Source organism: Drosophila rhopaloa, unplaced genomic scaffold, assembly GCF_018152115.1.
Source record: "Drosophila rhopaloa isolate 14029-0021.01 unplaced genomic scaffold, ASM1815211v1 contig_2, whole genome shotgun sequence".
Taxonomy (NCBI): domain Eukaryota; kingdom Metazoa; phylum Arthropoda; class Insecta; order Diptera; family Drosophilidae; genus Drosophila; species Drosophila rhopaloa.
The window spans coordinates 21,582,202-21,601,462 of NW_025335083.1; positions in this window are offsets into that span (position 1 = coordinate 21,582,202).

Here is a 19,261-nt window from a genome sequence, read left to right on the forward strand (position 1 = left end):
GTTGGTATTACTTAAAGGCTAAAAATAATATAATACCTTTATTATATTTAGGTACTTAAAATAGAATAATAACCTAAGCAAATAGTTGATTTACAAAGTTTTATTACGATCTATTCCGTTTGTTATTGCTAATTTATTTTTGGTATAGTTTTTCAAAACGTCTTTTCCTAAAATCTTGAAGATAGCTGTACAAGCATCTCTTGACATGGCACTCGGCTTTTATCGAGCAGCACAAATTGAGTTTATTGCGCCGCCGCCTTATTGCTGGCAAATTACAGGTCGGCGCTTTTAACTTTGTGGCAGGATACACTGCAACTGCAACTAAAAAGGGGGCTACTAATGAGCTGGGCCAAAGTTTTTTTATTACTACGTTTATGCCCAGGTCGTGCTGGTTGCCGATAAAAGTTTTGAAGAGTAGTAAAGCTAGAAAATTTGTATTTATTTTCGAGTAACAAATATCTAAAAATTAAATAAATTAAATTTGTATATCTAAGAGAAAATTCAAGTTAAGGTAAAATGTAGAAATGTTTTCTTATTAATATAAAAGAGGTTTCCATTTGTCTTCGACCATTACTTGTCTGAAAAATGTCTCAAGTATTTTCTAATTATTTTATCTTACAAATACCAGACGTGTAAACCTGGCTTATGATACCTTTGTCATCTCTCTCGCTCTCCGACTTCGACACTGAGAAATGCTCTTAATTTTTTCTCACCTCGTTGCATTATTTAACGCAAATTAAAATAATTTGCGGTTCCGTTTCAGCGCGGCCGCTGCCCCATGAAAAAGAAAAAAAAAACGGAAAACAATTCATCTCTTGCGCGTGGAACAGGTTCAGACTTCAGTTCGACTTCGACTCAAGTGCGACAGTCCAACAAATTCAAGTGCAGCACGCATATGCAGCCGAAGAAAAGGCCGAGAGAGAAAAATGGGAAAAAATATTGCAATTTACATTTGCTGCAATTATGAAAATGAATTGGAAACTTGAGGCAGCAGCAGCAACAGCAGCAGAAATTGCACCGATACAGCAACGTCAATGTCGGCTGGCCACCTTATAAATTGAAAGTAAATGCTGCAACATTTATTTTTGATACACTTTCTGAATAATACATTTTTAAATTTTTAAATTGGTATCTTAAAAAGTAATGATTTAAACAGCACACATACATTTTAAAAAAATATAAAATATAAATATAAAGAAATAATTACTATTACCTAAAACGACACATTTTACATATTTTTAATAAATATCTCATATCGTATATGTATTTAAAAAGATGATGAATGCCAATACAATTCCATGAAATAACTTAATAAAAAATTCTTAAATAAAGATAAAGTGAGTTATCTGTTGTCAGTTTGTTTTATGCAAATATAAATCTTAGATTAATCTAATGCGATAAACCTTATAATAACTTTGTTGGTGCAAACGGATTTAATTATTCCAGTTTTTACAAGCCTTGAAATGCCATAGATTATTTTGCGCTTGGTTGAAATTTTTGAGTTCAATAAAGGTGAGGTTTTGATTGATCGAGTGCTGAAATATGATTTATAATGATTGCGTTTTTAAATGTTATTAACTTGGTTTTTTAAGGCCAATTTAAGGCGATGAATTTGACTATACAAGTATTTTCAGAGTATTTAAATTACCTAGGAACTTAATTCACAAGATAGCATTTTATTGAATAACTCAGGTTTCTGGTGGGTCTCTTATTTTGTTAGAGTATCTGGATTTCCACGGTCCTTTTGAGATACATTTGCTTACTACATTTTGTGCACTTTTTCTTCTTTCTGGCTGTCTTCATTGTTTGCCGTTTGCTGCTTCCGCACTTATTATGACAGGTGACAACACTTGAGGCGCGCCAAGAAGGAAATGAATGTGTCGTTGTTGTTTCGATGCCACTCCACCCTTTATGCGGAATATGGTGTATATATTTGTATATAGCGCATATTTGGATGCCTGACTGCCTGGCTTAACACTAGGGGTGTATTATCCACTAAGTTGTTTTTAAAAGCAAGACAAGCCATAATTTCTTTCTTACTGCGAACTGGCGGCAAGGCAAAACTTGTTAACTGCTTTTGGCATGCAAATGAGACATTAGTCAAACGCAGTGGCCCATCAGCCCAGCTATATATGTGTATATATATATATATATATATATAGACTAACCCTTTCGTCGACGGGGGGGCCATAAACAAATAAACACATTTAACCCCTTTTGGGGTTCAGCTGGTCCTGCGACCCATTCCAATTGCCACCTGCCAACGCACATGGCTTAGACAAAGGCATTAACAAATTTACTCCTATTCCGTTAATAGTTTGGCGCCCTGGCACCCACAATATTTTCATGTTTTCCTCCTGTTTTTTTTTACGACACAAAAGGCCTCTGGAATTGTTTCCACCTTTGATGTTTATTTGTTTGCCTCCCTGCCGGCGAATTGCATGCCAGTCAATCCAGGGTAATGCCTAATAGACTGCATTGTTGATAAGAAACTACCATATAACACAAATCAACACTTGGAAAAGTGTTTTGCCCCCCATTTCGCTGCTGCTGCTGCTTCTGCCCATTTTCATTGGGCCGCGCTGACAGAAAATCAATTGCCGCCCGTTGTTGGAAAATTCATCCAACATATTTTCTTGTTGACAGCAATTTAATATTATCGCAAAGTTATTTTCTGCACGGACCTCAAGTAGTACATTCCCTATGAACATGCGAGGATTGAAAGGGTTTGGAGAGGAGTGCGTGCTGAGGTTTTGGATTGAGAAAGTCGATATGTACTGGAAGTTGGGTATTGTAGTGGAGATTTAATTTAAAGTATTTTCATCTTGAATAGGCAAACTTTTCTAAATTAATTGTTACGGCAAACCCTTTTGATTTCCAACAAATATGTAACACTTTACTAACCAATATGTAGGCAGTAAACGCTAATTAAATAAAAAATGCACCAAGTAATGATCTTTATTTTTGGATACTTAAACTTTTATTTTTCAGTATGTACCCCTTAAGGGATTATTTGTAAGTTTATTTCAGCTTACCATATTTTGGAAATATATTTCGAACAGCGATATCCTTTTTCTCCCCCTGTTTTCCATAATTATTTTCTTGCTGCTACTCCAATTTAATAGTTTAGTTGTTGGCTTCCCAACATCTCCCTCTTGGTTAGGACTTTTTACTGCCTTGTGACTCATAAACCACAACACGCATTCAATCATTGCAGCCTCACACCAATCGGAATCTCGGTCCGCAAACAGGATTTCACTTATCATAAACAAGATGGCGCCACGTGTGGTCCTTCTTACGAGCATCGGCGAATGGCTCTAAATCAAAAAATGTAAACAAGTGCAAAAATATCAATAAAGAATGCGGGCGGAGGAGCGCGAATGGAGCGCGAGGATCCGGACTCAGCATGTTGTACATTTAATTTTCAACTTTTGACATATTTATGATAACTTGGGTCATTTACGTGCAACCTTTGTCTGGTTCAGCAGCCCCACAAATTCGATTGTAAGGCGAAAGACGACGACGATGCCAGGTGGAAGAGTCGAATGCGCATGCGTGGCACGGACACTGAGAAAAATAGTCTGTAAAATATTTCAGAATTTAATTTATAAAGATTTAAAATGTTAACCTTTATTTTTAAGCGCAAGTAGTGTTTCTGACTTAACAACTCATTATCATAATTATTAAAAAGAGTATTTATATTTTATTAAAAAACCCAAGACAAAAAAATTCAATTCCAAATTCTTTATAAAAAATGTTTTATATTTTAAATACCTTTTTATAATCCAATTATTAAACTAAAATAAATGAATTATTAAATAAGTTAAATTCATGTTCCAAATGATTGTATTATTTGTTATTACGTCTCAGTTGTTTTCTCTCAGTGTTCCACTTGAGGATCAAAGGCAGTGGGAAGGGTATGTATATGCATACCTTGGCAGACATTCAGTCAGCCTGCCGGCAGGACATCGTTTAATTGCGAACAAGTTTTTTAACACGATGTCGGACAACCTCCGAGCCTTGTTTGCATAAGAATCAAGTGGCTGGGCCTGCAACATGTTGCCAGCTGAACTCGTTTCGAATCGCCCGATTATCCTTGATCCCCTCGGGATCTGCGATCTGCGCGGTGCTCCGATAATGAGTCCTAACCATTCGCTTTATTGATCGCAGCTGCCCTCGAGGCGGCGGCACATACAATTGCGAGTGGTGATCTCGGGGCGGTGATAACGCGCTGAAAGCCACACCAAAAATTAATTAATTTATGAGTCCGTCATCCGCCGCAGTGCAGCTCTGAATGCTGAGAAATGCCTCGCTGATGAGCATAAAATTGCCACGGCAGAATGCCGCGCACTGCACATTGCTAACCCACATTTCGCATGTGGCATGGACACCATAAATTCCCCTGCAAATGTTCATGCTAATGAGCGACACGCTAACTGGGCCAGCTCAACAATTGCCGGGGAGCCGAGTTGGCCGAGAACATTACCGACCAGGCCAGGATATGCACAGTCGAGTGCTCTATCCAGAGGTGCACTGCGAAAGAATGAGTGGAATTTGTTGAAATAATGAGTGGTAGATTGTCTTTGGATCCGAGGAAAGATTATTAACTATTTTAATAGCTTAGATACTGACACAGGTCGTCGCAAAGATTTTATCACTTCAAAAAAAATCTTTGCATCCTTTAAGGCATCACCAGAGATGTATATCGTAATTAGATTAAACTTTACGAATAGAATTATCATTTGTAAGCCTTCTTAAATATTTGTGACTATTCCAATCTGATTTTAAAACATCAAATGTGTAAGTATACATATTATAATTTGAATGTCCTCTTTCAATTTTATTTGCATTTACAGATAATTAGATATTAATTTTTTAAACTGATGTAATAGACATTTGTATTATAAAATTAATTAAAAATAGTCTTACACTTAAAAAAAGCTTACTCTTTTGGATTATCCTTTTAAATATCAGGAAAACTGCAATGGACATTTATTAAATAGTGCCGATTTATTCAACTTATTGATTGAAAGACAAGAATATATTGAAATACATCAAAATAAAATATCTTGAATTTCGGAAGATATGTCAAATTTGTATGAGTTATCATGAGCTCAGTACTTTTGTTCGAGTGCAATTCCTGTCTGCGACTGTGGAAATGACTATGACGGCGACTGCGGCTCCATGGCTTAGCAAATGAAGCTTGAGCAGGCCATGTCCTTGTCTGGCATAACTCATAATTTTTCATTTTCCGCCCGCTTTCCCGCCGCTTTCCCCCACATTTTCGAGCCGTGAGCTGGGCGGCCCACACACGACCGACTGCCACTTCTCCTCAGCGTCTGCGGCTTAATTTACACTTTTGTGCCTGGGCGCGTGTTTATCGCTCACACAAAATCTCTTTTGGAAACTTGCACACACCTACGATTGGGGGAGGGGGAGGGGTAGGGGAAAGGGCTCGGGATCGGCAGTGGGAGTGGGTGCTACATGTGGCATACTACACTATACTATACTAAGGCACTATATGGCTCTACGGCCGAGTGCTGCATTTTTATAAGCTGCCAACATGCGAAAATGGGCTTTAGCAGTTGTTATGAGTGTTAACACTCATGGATATGCCTTGGACCCACAACCGGTAACCGGTAACTGCCAACCGGGGACTCTCGTATATTTCAGACACCGCCACCGAAACCGAAACGGAAAACGAAACCAAAACGAGTGCAAGTCCAAGACCCAAGACCATGGCCAGGTTCTCTGGTTCTGTGCTTTATGACGAATGCTCTGGGATCTATAAGGGGTATATCCGTTTAAAGGAAGTTTAGGATCACTACATGAAAATACAGAAAAGGGATTCCTATCTCTTAACATGTAGATATTTAGTAAATATTTATTTGACTTTATTAAAAATATACATTTAAATTCATAATACAAAATTCATTTCATTCTAAAAAATATTACATATTTTTAAGTAATGTTTATTTTTATAATTATACTTAAGTATAGATATATCTTAATTTTATTTTTACAATAGAATGCAATCTTAGAATTTATTCTGGAACTCTGATTAAAATTGTAAAGTTTTTTTCTAATAATAAAATGTCTAAATATATGTATAACTATATACAAGGTAACTTTCAGTCCTATTCTTGGTCCTGCGACCTTCTCCTACAATATTTGCAGTCTGGTGATATAATATTTTTTACAACTTCCCCCCTTCTCTCCCTTTTGCTGCGTGCTCATGCCTGGCATTTGTAATTTGCTGTAAATGTTGTAAAATGCCTGGCGTGTAATTTAATTAATAACAAAAAAAATTCCAAACAACACTGAAACACGAAAAAAAAACTGGGTGGCAAAAAACGAGCAGTGAAAGTTTTGCAGTTATTAGTACGTTATAAAAATAGTTTTCGAATGGGTTTCTACTTCTGCCTCTTAACTCTATTTGCCACCCAAAAACCATTGGCGTGGCTTTTATGAGCGTGTTGGCCGGGTTTGATTGTGGGAGAAGGTGATATGGAATTATGAAATATGTCAACTGGGTTGGTCAACATTTGCATGGCCACTCTTTGATGTAATTTTTAAAAATTTTTGGTGCAACAAAAGGGTGTGTGCAAGCACATATAATTGTTAAGGGAGTAAAGAATTCTGGGGTGAGAAAAATTAAATATTAGCAGAGTTAAAAAAGGACTCGAAGATGGGGAATAATTTTTCCCAACACAAAATAACAAGTTAAATCCTTAAAAATAATTGACAACCAACTTGTACTCCTTATTGTTGCTTGTTTTTGCATATGTTCTCTTACCAAAACAAGATAACCCGCTGTGACGAACATTGTACAAAAGAAGCAAGATTTTATGAATGAACTGAAATTCGTTTTGGGGACGATCCGATTCGATTCGATTCGATCCGACGAGACTTTTTGGCTACCTGGGTCAGAGAGCCACACACGTCATTCATAATCGCCGCTAACAAATGTTGATAAATGAACAAATTATTAACCGAGTTCGGTGTTTGTTTTGGAGGTCTCCCCGGGTCGCTTGATTTAAATAAATTGTGCCATTTATCATGGCCAAGCAGCAGGCATAAACAAAGTCGAACAATATTATGTTGAAACCATTGGTTAGCCAAACTTTTTCATATGTAAATGGGTCGGGAGACCACCCGAAGTATAGCCACATATAGGGAAATCTTCTAAGCTCCGTGGAGAGTGCATTATTAGCCGGGCTTGCTTATCGATTACAACTAATCGTGATTAAGTGCATTCCATTTCAGATGCCACATATACTGCACACTCATGCTGGCCGAAGGGGAAAAGGGCGGGAGGAGCAAGACAAATTAATCGACGCGATCAATTCCGCGACTCTCCGCTGCTGATTTCGATCTTCGACACTTTTGTGACCACTATCCCATCCAGTGTTCCCCGCCATCCACTATCCACTATCCACCATCCAGTATTCAGTATCCCCTGCATCCAGTATTTGCCCAGTCACGGCCGCTGGCTCAGCATTTCTGGCGGTGTTAAATAGCTTGTTTGTTCAGCTCCCCACACACACCAGAAACACACGGATACTCCCGAGTGTCTAACACTGGAGTTTACACTTAAAAAAAAATTGATTCGGTGGATAATAGAGTTGTTTTGAGATTCCCTAAAATGCATTAAATGGGAGGTTGCTTTGTGAGCCCAGAAACTTTATTTATTTAATTGTTTGTAACATATTCAAAACTTGCAAGTATGATTGATACAATAATCAGTTTATTTTAGTTAGTTGGCATATTGCTAAGCTCACAACAAAATTAACCCTTAAAACAAAGCCCCATTTTTACTTCAAGAACATCCCACAAGAAATTCTAACTTAAAATTTTTCTAAAATAAGGTCTCTAAAGGAGTTATAATTTAAACTATTTTAGGACTGACTTTAAATTCAGTGCTTGCATTTTGTCTAATAATTTTCTGTTTAGGAATTTAATCTGCTTACATATAAAGACCCTTAAATGATATAAACAGTTGGTATTGATGCAACTAGATAAATAATGAATAAATACTATTTCTCCCTGTGCATTGACGGGATTAGCCGCCTCGAATAACTCACGACCGTTGTTGAGATTGTCAGTCAGTCAGGGCCTCTCAGTGGGTTTTATTAGCACTCGACATTGTTGGGCTTTTGAAGTGTGTTCTGGCTTGTTTGCGCTGATGTTGCAACAATGACGCGACACAAATGCAGGGTATAGAAATCGTTGATGGACACATTTCTGGAGAGTCATGCCCCTTGCCCAGGCACGCGTCAAAGTTGATCCGGGGTCTTGCACTCGATCGCCAGCCAATGATCGCCGCACCGAAATTTTGTGGGTCAGTCTGTCTGCGAAGGTCTCAGAATTCAAAACTCCGCCGAGACTTACTGACTCGGCCGAAAAAATTAAAATACAAAATAACAAAAAGCTGCGCTTCCGTTTCGCATGGGGGCAATTCCAGGAATTGAGTCAAACTTTTTCACACACACTCACTCTCTCTGATATCAGATACTTGCAATATCGACATTTATGGCTGTTTATACAGGTACATACGATATAGACGAGTATATATCCCCCCGATCGCATGACGGATGGAGCGTGCAGCACCCGTTGCTGTCGACCAAACTGCAGCGACTGCAATTCTTCGCAGCGGAAGAGAGTCTCACAACAAAAATGTTAAAATACAAAAATACATACTATATAGTATGACAACAAAAAGCTGGCAAAAAACTTGCTACAAATTATGCTGAAAAATTGCGCGAGCTCGTGAAAATTATTCGCCCAAAAAAAAAAAAAAAAACGAAAACAAAAAAAAAACTGGAAAAACTTGTTGCGAATCTTGGCCAGAAAGAGATGGCCAATATAAAGTGGTAGTAGTAGTCGCTTTTCTAGGCGACCAACCAAGACTGGTTGGCTGAAAAGTTGCGTGGGCTTTATTGGCAGTTTCGGTAGTGTGGAAAATATTTGGCTGAAAATTGTACAAATTAAATTAACGACATGGCGGCTTTTTGATATATGTGTGTGCAGGGGAATTGTTGAGCTTTTTTGCATGATGGGTTGGTTGCAACCCACTCGAGATAGTCGCAGAGTTTTGCGGAGGGGTTTATTGCAATTGGGTAAACGCAGTGGGGGCTAAGGCCAATTACTACATTTTGATGAATAAGTGCCAGTTTTGAACAAAAGAATATGCGGACAAAATTTGTACGGCTTCTCTAAGGAAATCAAGTTGCTATGTCTATAAAATTAATCACTTAGGGATTAATTTTTCATTAAACCAAAGATAAGATCAATATTATAAGTGTAGTTCTTCATAGTTTCAAACCTTCACTTTACAGTTTCAAGAATTTTATTTGTAAGCGATCTTTGTTTTTTAATGGAGCCCATACTTTGTATTTCCTAGCACCATTAATTGATCCAAGAATACCCATTAGTTTGTCAGAAAGGTGCTGTGAACGGCAGTTATTCGCCATCCGTTCACATGGATTGGTGATCGGCTTGTGGGGTCGATCTACCACTGGCACACACACCCAGAACCACACTCACATTCACACTCGCACTCACACCCATGGAATTCGCAGCGGGTGACAACCGTTCCATAATTTAGACGGCTGTTCATCAACGGTCCACGCAGCCAGCCACGAATCCATCAACAGTGGCGCCTGAGTTTGAGTCTGGCATTTGGCTTTGGGCCTGAGTTTACACAGAAAGAAATTTATAGTCCATTTTTATATTTTAAAAATGTCATTGGATAGAGTGTACAAATGGTTATGAAAAATACCTCTTAAATCATAGTTAGTTTTATGGCATGTGTTCAATATTAAACTATATTATTTCAACAACAATGATTTTGTGATAACGTTTTTTTTTAAGGACTAACATTATATATATTTTATTTTCCTAAAATTAAAAAAATTTATTTTTGACCCAAAAAAGATAGTTTTTAAGATAAGAAATAATCAACATAATGTTACAATTTTCTTAGAGTGCATAGTTGCATCACTTGTCTCTCTAAACTGTGCCAGAAATTAATGCATGTAATTAATAACGTGGCTTGGCAATTGTGTCTGGTTCGTGGAAGCCAGTTCCTGCCACCAGGTTTCGTCTATTTTCCATTTTCTGGCTCTTATAATTTTGTTGTGTTTTTTGTTTGTGGGCTGGATGCTTCACCCTGGTGTTAATGGGTGTGCCTTCCACTGTTGCGGTGTTGTCCACAGAACTGGGCCTCGATTATCGTTCCTTTTCCCGTGTCCATTAATCACAGCATCTTACAAGTGCGATCTGGACTCTGGACTGATCCCTTCGAGTGTTTGGGTTTTGGTTTTGGGGCGTTGCGAGACTGATATCAGGTAGCAATTGATTGGATTTAACCTTCGTGGTCCTTGTGATTGAATGATGTATGAATGATGCTTAGCCCAAAACACGTGTAAGTTGATTTCTTGATAAAAGGAGTGGGTGTTGTGGTGTTCTTGGAAAGATTGAGGGGTTTTTATTATCCGAAATAGGTGGTGCTTTATTATATTGACATCACCAGATATCAGATAACATGCATAAATAGATTCATTCGATGTCAAGATAACTTTGATTAAACATAAATCATAATTATATTCTAACTTAGTTAAATTATGATTTAATGAAAAAAGTTTGTATCTCACACAGTTTATCGTGTAAGCTTATGTCTAAAATCATTGAACTGTAGTATTTTATTATTACTTGATTTATTCAAGTGTGTAAATATTATTACACATATTATTTTAATATTACTTGTCTTATTCAAGTGTGTAAATAATTCTCTGCTTTGAAATTTCATGCTTACTGCATTTTAAATGGCATTGAGAATATGCCCATTAGAATCCCCAAGGTTCTAGGTCCTTGACATCTCCCACAGCTTGATGTGAGTTTTCCAAGGACTTTCGCTTAGCTCCAGGCTCTAGAACTCATACATCCCGTCGCACGTCAGGCAGTGCAACCTTGGGATTCATGAGGATGCAGGATGCAGTGATGTCCCGAAACTTTCCCAGCGGCAACAAAAACTTGTCACCAGCTCCTGTCGCGTGTCCCTCAACTGAAGCAGCACGACGACTACTTAAACATTCTCCCAATTCCGTATAAGACAAAACAAGGATCCGTAAGTGAATCGGGAGACAATGTGGGATCAATAAAGTTTTACAAGCGCTGACGACTCCCGCGGATCCGAAGGATTTCTCTAAATTGGTTTCGATGGCAACACGCGTACGTACCATTATTAATTTCGTAAATGCGCGTGTCAAATGTCAAACACTAAAAATCAAGGTGAGCAATTGCCATTACTTGTGACTAGCACCTCAAGGACACTCTAGGCCATAAAGCCATTTAGGCCCAATCAATGCCTTTATTGTAGTGCCCTAAATGCCCATAATGAAGTGACACACGCAGTTAATGGCCTGCATATATGTTGGTAACCTTGACAACCTACCAAGGTCATATACATATTACCAACAAAATCTATGGTCTCCTAATTATTTGAATTACTTACTTATTCGCAGTTGAGTTGACCTGTTCTAATGTTTTCATTTCGTCTAAGTACTTCCGTTCTAGTTTAATGACCACACAATGCGATTCACCCTATCCAAAGAGTACCTTTCCATTTCATCACTCGTTAATCAGTTGGGAAATTAAGACGCCTTTTAATGTGGTTTTTGTTAATTATCGTTAGGACAATAATCAACAATCGAAATAAATACGGATATCTTGTCATAAAAATGAGTAGTATATATGCTTACAAAAGTGTAAAATAAGAAGTGTTGCTCTAAGATAGAAACATTTGCCAATGTTTATTTGTGTTAACTTTATTAACTATAGTATTCCCCATTCGTTGACTCAACCCCAAAGAAGATCCGTATTTATTATGGTGTTTACTTTGTCGCCTGCCGCCTTAAATTTCGTTTTACTATTGTTTGTGGCCATAAAAAAGGCAGCAACAATTTCCCATTTCAGTTGTTTCTCCTTCGGTTTCGATTCATTTAAAAAGTGTACATCATGTGGCCATTAGCTTTGATGTTGTGCCGAAAGGGGAGGGGTCCTCCCCCATGACAATTACGCATATTATTTGCACAAATTACGCATGGCAAATTATTTGTACATATTTTATTGGACTTTCTCGTTATGCGTGGGCGGCGGCGAGCACGCAATTCATGGATCCATGAATCCGAGGCGGAGTCTCGGCTCTAACAAATTGTTAACAACTTGATTATGCGACTAATGGCGAAATTGCAAGAGCGGAAATCCATCGGATGGGAGTATATAAACGAGCTGGTATATAGACCACCCCAATTTCATATTTTTACTGCCCTCGGCCACCATAACTTGACCATAATTGCCTTTGCTCCTATACTATATACACCAGTATATATGAGCAATTTGGTGCCACATCAGAGGCGACAGTTTCGCCTGCTGCCCCATCAAAGGCATCCAAAACACAGAGAAAAATGTGACGACGACCACATGAAAGCGGGCAGCAACATAAACATCTACTTAATGATTTCCTACACATATGTATATATCTTTAAATGCTGATGGTGCCGCTCTGTCTTCCATTCATAATTCAGTGGGAGGAAATTTCATTGTTGTTTACATAGTAAATTTATACTTTTTTACAACATGTTTCCATTATTTTAGTAGTGAGTAAACACTGCCACATGTGGCACATTTCTGTGCGGTTGCAATTGTGAACTTCAAAGTCTCGGGACGTGCAGACTGCTTGGCAACATCCAGGGAAAACATTATAGCCCTCTAGTCTAACCCAACTCTATTCCATATCCTGCTCTTGAAACTACTTTTATTTTCCACTCACACAAGGGAAAATATCAATTTCAACTGGGGAAGTTGGGTTACACAATTATTCATATGATTTTTGAAAGGAAAATATCACTTAAAAATATTTTAAGTGATCTTTTAATGGTAAATCTTTTATTTCATTTGCATTTCTATATATGTATGGGGTAATCAATTATACAGCAACCTTATAAATTCAATGGGCAATCGATCATTATTCAAGACCTTTCCTTCCTGTGAACTTCCCAACGATATCGCATAACAAAATTAGCAATTACATCTCGTCACCCACAAAAAGAAATACTTGAAATGTTCCCACGCACACGTCGGTCCTGGATACACAATATATGTAACCATATATATATCCACATATTGGGAAATATGTTTGGCCATAAAAATGACAAGTGCCGAACTCAGAGGAACATCAAAGCCTCGTGAGGCGTGTGGCACGTACACACATGTGGCAGTAATAATGAGACAAGTGCAACATACTTGCAAAATGTCATTTGGTGTCACCGGCACCAACGCAAAAAATATATATATTCCCATCAAAAATTTGTCTTTCCTTCATTCGTTTGGTGGTTGAACACGAAATTTTCCCCCTGGAAATTGGCAAATGACAGAAAATTCGCTTAACGATGCGGATACATCTATATATGTGGGTAATTTTCCAGGGGTTGTGTGGCTGGTAATTTTTCAACCTTTTCGTGTATTTTCTTTGTTTATTTAACAACTCTCAAAAGTTTGGCAAATTTTCGTTTACTTTGCACTTGTAAGTTTTGGGGGCGTAGTCTTTTAAAAACCTTGGCTACAAAAAAAGACAAAGAGCTGACAATGTTGTAGAAAAGACCAGCAAGTTCAAGACTGCGTTTTTAAGTCGGCCCTGCCCTTCTGCATTCGCTTTTAAACATTTTTATTAAGACATTATTAGCACAAATATTTATGAGACTGCTTTGGACACAATCTTCTCATTTTTTTGCATACACATAAATCATTAAAGTCGTTGACTGTATTTTTAACGATTTGTGCATAATTTATACTAATCAAAAAGAAAGAGAAAAACAATTAAAAAGATTCGTGTCGAGCCCGCAGATTTATATTTACAACGTCTCCTTAAGTATTTCTGTTGATGTTTTGAATTTTGTGTGTATTTTCTACCTTTCCCCTGGAACACGATCATTTCATAGCTGCTAATGAAGTGAGTTTCTGTTCGCTTAGTTTTATGTCATTTCGAGGGGCGTTTGGCGATACAATCCAACCAGAAGTTAATTTGATTTTTTATTTTGTGTTTTCATTTGCATGCTACATGGGCAGAACACGTTTTCAGATTTTACAAATTCGTTTCGATGTTTTTTTCGCTCCGAAGGTATCGCATAACGTACACAACACATATCTTATGCTTATCTGCACTCAATGGCAACGTTTCATCAAAATGTCAGCGTATATCATAGAAATCAATAAATTTCAACTTGCCAATGCACAGGCGAAAAATAACAAAAAATGTTTATCAATTTATTGTGGTAGCATTTTGCATAAAGCTGGGGAGATTTCAAGTCATATTTTATAAGCAGTCGGAATATTAAAACAAAAGAATTTGAAATGTATGGGAATTTATTTAAGGTAATATATTTCGTATTCATCGTTTTTTTTATGTGGGTGATATTATTTGAGGTATTTTTATTGGACCAACACGATGAACTTTCAAAGATCTTTAAAGATTAACAAGAAAGGAAAGCTAACTTCGGGCGGAGCCGAAGTTGAAATACCCTTGCAGAATATTCTGCAAATTATATTCTCCAAAATTATTCATATGATGCAATCTTAATACTCATAAAAAATCCCAACTTCCTAACTTTAAAAACACCAAAGTTATGGCATTTCCAATCGTTCAGTTATATGGCAGCTATAGGATATAGTCGGCCGATCCTTATGAAATTTGATAGGTTGGATTGATTGGTTAAAAATACAACCCATAGAAAATCCCAACTTCCTAACTTAACAAAAACCAAAGTTGTGGCATTTCCGATCAATCAGTTATATGGTGGCTATAGGATATAGTCGGCCGATCCTTATGAAATTTGGTAGTTCGGATTGATAGGCCAAATATAACACCCATAGAAAATCCCAACTTCCTAACTTCACAAACACCAAAGTTATGGCATTTCCGATCAATCAGTTATATGGCAGCTATAGGATATAGTCGGCCGATCTTTATGAAATTTGGTAGGTCGGATTGATTGGCCAAATATAAAACCCATATAAAATTCCAACTTCCTAACTTAACAAACAGCAGAGTTATGGCATTTCCGATCAATCAGTTATATGGCAGCTATAGGATATAGTCGGCCGATCCCGGCCGTTCCGACTTATATACTGCGTGCAAAGGAAAGAAGGGTGTGTGCAAAGTTTCAATTCGATATCTTTAAAACTGAGAGACTAGTTCGCGTAGAAACAGACAGACGGACAGACAGACGGACAGACAGACGGACAGACGGACAGACGGACAGACGGACAGACGGACAGACGGACATGGCTATATCAACTCAGGAGGTGATCCTGATCAAGAATATATATACTTTATAGGGTCGGAGATGTCTCCTTCACTGCGTTGCACACTTTTGACCAAAATTATAATACCCTCTGCAAGGGTATAAAAACATATGAATTTTAAGCTCTCAACTTTTGTTTGACCAAATTTAATTTATCCTTTTCGCCTTCAGATAATTGAGTATTCTTACTTAGGTATTCAGTAGGTTGTAGTATTAATTCTTTGCTTTATTTTGAAAATGCCAATCCCCAGCTTAATTTAAATGGAGGTTCTCCTGACTCAAAGTGCCATGGCCTCACACATGTTGGCTTTTTCAATCTGACCATAAAGTCACACATTAAGCACACAAGATTTAACAGAATTTGCTCATTTCGCACTAATTTGAAACTAATTCCCCGAGTCTGCAGCAAAACACTGACCGCAAGACAAAGGCCAGTCTGAAATGGCCAATTGTCTGAAATGTTAAGCCTTTTAATCAATTGCCAAAAATACAAAAAGACCCAGACTGCACACACATATATTCCCAACTGGGGATTTCGTTCATTTCGAGCGGCATTAAGTTCTCATTGAGGGGACAGGCAAAATTTAGTTTTGGTTTTTCCTTTACGGATTTTAATGGGACCCTTTTGCTGACCAAAATGCTTAACCCCTGAAGAAGAACTTGGCCTGCTTTGCCCCACATACATCCCGAAAATAATATAAAAATCAATTTTCCTCGGTAATTACAGTTATGTGGGGGCGTTACGAACAATTTGACCCCTTCAAAAAATAACTAATTTTGTTTTTATCCTCTGCGGTTGCATGTGTAAAATGTATTTGAATATTTGATGACTTTGACAAGTTTGATTCGTTGGCAGAGTGACAAGCTGATAGACAAAGGTTTCCCTCGAAGATATCAGGTAAACGGCATATGACATGGAAATTGTTAATGATATATGAGGTTGGTTCTCCGATTTCCCATCTCGGCTTCTATTCATCTAATTGATTTCGTTGTGTGTCCAGTCTAGCATGTTACTTAGTCAGCAGCAGCCTGACAGTTGGACAGTTTTGTAGGCCTCACCCCGCGGACACAGGTTGTGTTTATAAAGTCATTACTAGTGGACGCGGTTCAGAGTTCCATCCTGACCCCAACCTGCACATCATCAGCCACATCAGCGCCTTTTTTCCAACACCAGTTCTGTCTACAGTCGAACTTCTCTAGTGACAACATTCATTATAATTCTAATTCTTGCAAAATTTAGGAATTTAGTAGATAGCAATATCGAATATATTCCTTGACAACATAATAACTTTTTCTCTGACTGAAACAATATTTTTAATATTATTTGCCTAGTAAAAACTTTCCCAAAAATGCTTTTCTGTAATTATAAAAACTGTATAACTTTTATAAAGTATTTTCTTTAATTTTACTCTTTACATTTCTCAGTTTAACATAATTCAAATGATTTCAATTAAGTATTAAGTATTTACCTTTGCAATTATAAAACTAAAATGTATGCTTGCATCTACGACATAGATTTTTGTATTTACCTTTGTAAAGCAATATTGCTTATATATTCAATTTATAGAATCCCAACTGTAATAGTTTTCCTATTGATTTTTATGCAATTTCATTTAATGACAAACGGCGGCTAACAAAAAATGTTAATTTCTACAAATTTTCACCGTGGCGCCAAGGTGACAAGGGATTTGGTGGCACCTCCATGTCACGGCTGTCCGTAGACTCGCACTCGGCTCGCATTTGTGGCACACGTGCCGCGGCACTTGGGCGCACGTGCCCCGCCCCCTCCGCCCATCTGCCCATCGGCCCATCTACCTACCGTTAGACATTTTGCCCGATCATGTTTGGGTTAATGAGTGGGGCGTGGCAGGGGCAGCGTTGATTGTTGATTGCCGGTTCAACTTGCAACTTGCCTCGAACGCGTGGCCACTCATTCTCGGACTGCAAATGCCTCAATATTCTGAAAGTCATGCCTCAGACTTAAATCCTTTTACTTTATTTTTGAAACAGCAAGGGTTAAGCTTTGTTTTCAACATATGTAATATATTATAAAACAACCAGCATTGCCAAACTTATTTTCATCAATTTAAAGATTGATCCCAGGACATTTCTTAGTTTTTAAAATTAATCCTAAATATTTTATTATTTTAAATAATTTTACCAAATAATTTGTTTAATAATTAGCTAAAATGTTAGTTTTCTATTACAATTGTTCACTTACTGTGCAATCCATTTCATTTTAATTATATTCAAATTCAATTAAAATCCAATAGAACTATGTACGTTTTTTGTACCCACCCCAATGCGCCATAATTCACTTGAAAAATATGTTTAACTTTAATGGGTTCATTTTCAAATCGATTTCCCTTCGCCGGCATAAATCAATTCCGGGCCAGCCCACCCACGCCCCTCCAATTAAGTGGCTCAAATATTTACAAACGCCCCCCGGGAAAAACTTAAATATTTTGTCACTGTTTGTTGGACACCCGACATTTAACCTTAGCCTGGAAGAAGACTCCCCAGACTTCCCCATTTTGTGGGGCACAGTGTGTATATATATTTGATGGCATTGGTATGGGTATGGGGGTACCAGAAGCCCAAGAGATCCACAGCTGCGTCAGCATCATTTACATTCAAATTAAAACGAAAACGAAACGCCAAAAGGAAATTTATGCCAAGGGAGCTACTGAGCCCAGAGTTTCCCCATCTTGTTCGTCTGGCAAATGATGAGTTTGTTACCATTTTCGTGTGGGGCGGCGCTCTGTTTGTTTTGACACTTGGACAACATGGATCTGTGGCGGTCTTGGCCTATAAATTACCCCGACATTTGACATATGTAGTGGTTGGTTGCTCCTGTAAAGATCGCCGACCGGCGATAGCCTAATGTTTTGTTTGCTTTTGTGATTAGTTTGTAATTAACTCGGGGCCCACATCGAAGATCGCTACCCACAGATATCTCTACATAATATTTAGGAGAAACTGCAGGTACAAATGCATATATAAATAGAATTTGGCAAGGTGCCAGATAGACAAATGCCGATAGCACCTTTTTTCAATGACTTCACCATATAATTAGAGGAAGTGTTATTATTATTTTCCCCGACAAGATGTTTATCCTCCAAGTTAATTTCTTTATAATTAGGCAAAGAGCGCCCTTCGAGGGCCCAGTATATAGTTATCAAAAAATGCTATTATTTCCGATTAGTTCGGGCCCTCAATCAAATTGGGAAAAGTGTGGAAATTTCCAAAGACTTTCAATACGATTTTCGTACGCTTATCCACACCAGAAATTCAGAGCCCAACTCAGTGCCCAATCATCCATCAAGACTCCACTTAAGACCCAAAAACTCTGGCGTGTCAATCGAGTTTTCTGAGCACCCGAAAATCCGAAATGAAAAATTTCACTTTGAGTGACCATGAAAATGCATTCGTTAAACACTCTCTTGTGTGTATCTGCGTATCTGTATCTTTGTATCTGAGCTGCAGTCCCCTTCGGTCTGCAGTCTCTTTTTCAATTTGTTCTGCTGGCAAGGCGACACTTGCACCCAAGGAATTACGCCTATGTGGAACAGGATATTTGGGCGATATTGGGTGAGAAATTCAAACAGGATTTCTGGCTACTTTGCATAGCTGTGAAGTGTTTGTTATTTATGTGAGGTATTTTTTATAGAGGAAAAGTAGCGGGTAATTTGAGTGTTGAAGAAACATGAGATGTGGGGAAAATTGTTGGAGATTTATTAAAATCAACTACCAAATATTATACACATGTTCATTAAAGAAAATGTTCATTGAAAATAAATTAAATACTTTCAAATTTAATAATTAACATGAGTATCATTCGTGATATTTAAAGATCCCCCAAACAAAATCTAAGATTGTCTGTAAATTCCCCAAATAAA